Source organism: Cupressus sempervirens, chromosome 10 (genome assembly GCF_028749045.1).
Source record: "Cupressus sempervirens isolate cs-2001-9-10 chromosome 10, ASM2874904v1, whole genome shotgun sequence".
In the NCBI taxonomy this organism is placed as follows: Eukaryota; Viridiplantae; Streptophyta; class Pinopsida; order Cupressales; family Cupressaceae; genus Cupressus; species Cupressus sempervirens.
The window spans coordinates 2,799,372-2,805,371 of NC_143127.1; positions in this window are offsets into that span (position 1 = coordinate 2,799,372).

The window sequence follows — 6,000 nt, forward strand, 5'->3', positions numbered from 1 at the left end:
AGTAACAAGACCACCAATGTCATAAACAAAAAGAGCTAATATTATTTCCATTGAAATCAATAAAGGAAGCTTGTCAGAATAAATGTTCAAATCATTACAAAGCCACCTACGTGGATTAAATGTTATACCCAACGAATATGAAAGTAAAAAGGACCCACCATTTGGGTATAAGAGGGACCCACCATTTGACTTTGAAGATAAGGAAAAGGATGGTTTTTAGCAAGTTTAGAGGGAGCTCTAGTTTAACACTCCATTAGAAGCTATGATGACTATGTTGGATAATGTGAGGCTCTTGAAGCAAATATCCTTGATGATTGAGATTATGAGAGGGAGTCTAGCAGTTCATTAGAGGTAGCTGTGGAGAAAGAGAATGAGCAGAAAATAAATTCTTCAAGCAAATTTTTGATGATCTTGGTTCAAAAGGAGTAGACATTGTTGATGCATTCTCCACTAGTTAGAAATTCTAACAGCTAAAAGACTATGATTCATGGGATAAAGTCTCATGCATGTAGGTTGGAAGGCCTTATGCTATTAGGATAACCATTGAACTAAGGAAGCATGACATGAATTGATACCAAGAGGTTAGAAGGATGATAATAGATTTAGAGGAAGTCTGATACTTCATCAGAAAGAACCTTCTGCTAAGAGGTCAGAAAAAGTTGATATCAAACTAAGAGGGAGAAACCTTATTCTCTAATTTATTTTATGGTGAATGTTGTGGCAACACCACATGATAGTATTCATGGAGACTTCATGCGAAATTTTTATGTCATACATGTATGAGCCTGTCCCCTGTCTACATCATGAAGAAGTGACAAATTCTAAATGATTATCACTTGTACTAGGAGAAGTTGTTGTAAAGTAACGCCCTTACAATAACTTGTAGCATGATTCATTTTTGTGAAATTGTTTCATGTAAAGGCTTTATCTTATAAATCAACAACTAGGTGGTTGATATCATTAATTTGATTATCTACAAGTTGCTTGTATAGATATATTTTTGGTACTTGGTGTATATCTTGGCTTGATATTCTGATAGACCATTACCACATTGAATACTTGATGGATATCATTTAGTTGATGTTCTGATAGGCCATTACTCAGAGTATTTGGTGAATATCATTTGATTGATATTCTGATTGGCCAATGCTCATGTTACCAAATATGATATCACATAGTAATTGGTGAATATCATATGTTGATATTCTGGTAGGGCAATACTTACATGATATCATATTCTAGAAATATTTTGATCAAAGGTTTCCTATATGTATTATTTTTGAAATATTACCTATGATGTAATATCTATGTGTTTTATCCTTCTTCATTAAGAGGGAGTGTTAATGTTATAATTCTGTTAGATAAATTATATTATATATATAAGATATATAATATATGACAAATACTATATATGGTATAATTAACTTATATTAAGAGTGATATATATATATATATATATATATATATATATATATATATATATATATATATATATATATATATATAATATAACAATTATAATATATTGAGGGTATATTACTTGTGTTATAACTATAACTAATGTAAGTTAATATGTTAAAGAGACATGCCTCTTTATCTCATATATATATTCATTCATATAGTAACTTGGAAAACACATAAGATTCCACAAGTGCTATTACAAGTTCAAATCCTATTTCACTAACAATATTCTATTAGGTAGACCTTGGCAATCTGATAGATATGCTATACATGATGGAAGATTGAATCAATATACTCTTTGGGTGAACGAGAGAAAGAAAGTATTGTTGCCTTTGATTGAGTCTTGCGATGAGATCAACTGTACTACTATAAGAATTTGCATGGTCAATGGGAAAAAAATTGAAAAAGAAATGAAAATGCACCAAATCTATTTTGCTATAATTCCTAGAGGTCTGAGTTGTGATAGTAATGACCAAGAAGCAATAGTTGGTAGAGGCCAAGTGACAATAGAATCTAGTAGAAGCTGAGTGACAATAGAAACTAGTAGTGTTAGTCGAATACTAGTAGAAATTGAAAGCTTGATGAATGAGCATAAATAAATTGTTGCAAAGGATATACCTGATGGTTTACCACCAGTAACAAGTATAAGTCATTGTATGGACCTGATTCTTGGAGCCAATTTTCTGAATAAAGCACCATATATATTGAAACCTATAGAGAATGAAAAATTGAACAAACAAGTGCATGAGTTGTTGCAGAAAAGTTTGATCAGAGAAAATTTGAGCCCATGTATTGTACCTATTGTATTAGCACCTAAAAAGAATGGAGAATGGAGGATGTGTGTTGATTCCAAAGCTATTAACAAAATCACAATGAAATATAGGTTTCCTATGTCGAGGATAGATAACATAATGGATTGCTTGAGTGGAGTAAAGTATTTTATCAAGATTGATTTGAAAAGTGGTTACCAAAAAATTAGAATCAAAGAAGGTGGTGAATGGAAGACTGCTTTCAAGACAAAAGATGGTTTATATGAATAGTTGGTAATGCCTTTTGGTCTGACTAATGCGCCTAGTACTTTCATGAGGTTGATGAATGAAGTTCTCAAGATATTTTTGGGTAAGTTTTTGATTGTTTATTTGGATGATATTCAAATATTTAGTAAGACTAAGGAAGAACATCTTGAGCATGTAAAACAACTATTGCAGAGATTGAAAGAAGAGAGCTTGCTAATTAATTTGAAAAAGTGTTCCTTTATGCAAGAGGAGATTGTGTATTTGGGATTTGTGATTTCAAATGTTGGTTTAAGAATGGACCCTCAGAAGGTTAAAGCAATTTTCGAATGGCCTACACTTGAGACTGTGGGTGACGTAACATCATTTCATATTTTGGCTAGTTTCTACAAAAAGTTTATAAACAATTTTAGTTTGGTTTGTAATAATATGACTGAGACAATGAGAGGAGATAAAAAGGATTTTAAGTAGACACATGGAGCTGATAAGAATCTTCAGACTTTAAAACAAAAGGTTGTTGAGTTACTTGTATTGGCTTTGCTTGATTTCAATAAGGTATTTCAAGTTGAATGTGATGCAAGTGGTAGTGCACTAGGAGTCGTGTTGAGTAAAGAAGGCAAACCTGTTGCTTTCTTTAGTAAAAATTTAAATGATGCTAAAAGGAAGTATTTTGTGTATGATCAAGAGTTTTATGATATTGTTCAAGCCTTGAAGAAATGGAGATATTATTTGATTCCTAAGGAGTTTTTGTTGTATGCTGATCATAAAGCTTTACAGTATTTGGGAAGTCACCATAAGTTGAATCAAAGACATATGAAGTGGGTTGAGTACTTGCAAAGTTTGACATTTGTGATCAAGCATAAAAGTGGAGTTACTAACTGAGTTGTTGATGTATTGAGCATAAGACAGTCTTTTTTTACCAAGATGAAGGTTGCAGTTCTTGGTTTTGATGAGATGAAGGAGTTGTATGGCATTGACCTTGATTTTTTTGAGGCATAGAGAGAGTGTAGAGCACCAAATTCAAATCTTTCAAGTCAAATGAGTAAGTTTGATGAGTATTTCATTCAAGAAGATGTGTAAGGATGTTCAAAATTTTGTAAGGAGTTGTAGAATTTGTCAAGTTGTAGAAGTAATTTAGAATACTAGATTGTATACACCTATTTATGTTCCTGAGAAACCTTGGAGTGACATTAGTATGGATTTTGTTCTTGGATTACCTAAGACATCAAGAGGGTATGATTCCATATTTGTTGTTGTGGATAGATTTTCTGAAATGGCACATTTCATACCATGTGAGAAGATAAAAGATGTTGTGCATGTTGCTAATATTTTCTTCAAAGAGATTGTTAGATTGCATGGACTACCAAAAAGTATTATTTCTGATAGAGATAGTAAGTTTGTTGGTTACTTTTGGAGGACTTTGTGGACGAAGATGGGTACTAAGTTGAGGTTTAGCTCTATATTCCATCCACAGGCACATGGATAGATAGAGGTTGTGAATAGAATCTTGGGTAATTTGCTGAGATGTTTAGCTAGATATAAGATAAGTAATTGGGATATGATATTGGCACAAGCTGAGTTTGCATATAATAATTCTATGAATAGGAGTACATGAAAACCACATTTTAAGACTGTTATTGGAATGTAGCCTAGAGGAATATTGGATTTGAGGGATTTTACTGGCAAAAAGAAGAGAAGTGTTGAAGGGGAAGAATTCATTGGTTTTATGAAGTCTTTACATGAGGAAGTGAAGTTGAAGTTGTAACAAAGTAATTAGAAGTATAAGGAGAATGTTGATAACTCTAGAAGACATCATGTTTTTGAAGTTGGTGATGAGGTGATGGTTCATTTGAAGAAAAGAAGATTTCCTATTGGAACATATAGTAAGATGAAAATGAAGAAGTTTGGACCTTGTAGATTTTTGAGGAAGTTTGATAGTGGTAATTCTTATAAAGTTGAGTTACATGATGACATGGATATATCTTCTATATTCAAAGTTGTTGATTTTCATAAGTATCATGAGTCAAATGATGAAGTTGTTGTATCCAATGGTTATCCCAAGAAGCAGATTGAAGAGGTTAAATAGATATTGGATCAGAGAGTGGGTAAAAGCACAAGATGAAAATATTACTATGAATATTTGGTGAAGTGGACGAAGAGACAAGTTGAAGATGCTACATGGTTTTATCAATCTGAGCTATATTTAGTTTAGGTTGTGACATCTCAATGATTCAAGAGAATCATTTCTTTTAACCTCGGTTATCTAATGCAGGAGCATCCTAGGTTGTTTTGTAATCTTGCTCATTTTTGTTCATTTTGCCAATTACTGTCGAGTTTCAGTTATTGCCAAGTTGTCCGGTATTGGCTGAGTTGTCCAATTTTGGTCAAGTATTCCTTCATGTGTCGAGTGAACCTGATATTTGTTGATGCTTGGTTCCTTCTTTGACCAAGTCTATCATAATTGGTTCTTATTGTGAGCCAACTTATGTATTTAATTTGGATCATGAATTTAATGATAGGATCTTATCTTGGGATGAGTATAGACCATTTTACGGTCAGCCTTTCTATGGTGTAATGATCTAGAATCTTATGTAATCTATTTTGGAAAGTATAAATAAAGTTGTTTGGTTTAGTTTAGATAGGGAGTGAAGGACTTAGAGAGTTTAGAGTAGATGTTTCTGAGATAGTGAATTTATCTGGTCGTAATCCAGAAGGCCTTACAGTTGGGCATGAATGATGATAATTTGATGAATCAATGAAATTTTCTTTGTTCTTTGTCTCCTTGGTGTTGTTCTCTATGTGTTTTCTTTCGTTGTGTTTACTCAACAAGGTGTTTGAATAGGTAGGTGTGCCTTTGGCCCTAGTTGTTCAATCCCTCCTTGTGTCAACTATTGATATCATGAGGTGATATCTAAAATGTTGAATAACTTCTGATAAAACATATTCTTATAATCATCGAGGTAATATATAGTATTTCTTTTATTCTCCTTAGCTAAGAGGGAGTGTTGATGTTTTATAGCATTAGTCAGATACATAAAGTGTGAACTTAAAGGTCAACTCTTTGATTATATATATATATATATATATATATATATATATATATATATATATATATATATATATATATATATATATATATATATATATATATATATATATATATATATATATATATATATATATATATTTGTATTGATATAAAGTGTGAACTTAAAGGTCAACTCTTTGATAACCAATATCAAAAAATAATAAATCATACAAAAGACAACATAAGACACAAAGATTTAACGTGGTTCACCCAATTCCTAGGCTATGTCCACCAAACAACGAGTCTGATATTCTTATTATCCAATGATTAGAATCTGCAATCCCATACAACTCAATAATTTTGCAAGAAGATACAATCTCATCATACATTATGAAATCCCTAACCCTAAGCCATATTATACAAGTTTTTTTCCACTTACAAAATTAGGACTAGAATAAGATGATTACTAGAAAAATTATAACTCCTAACACATTTTAC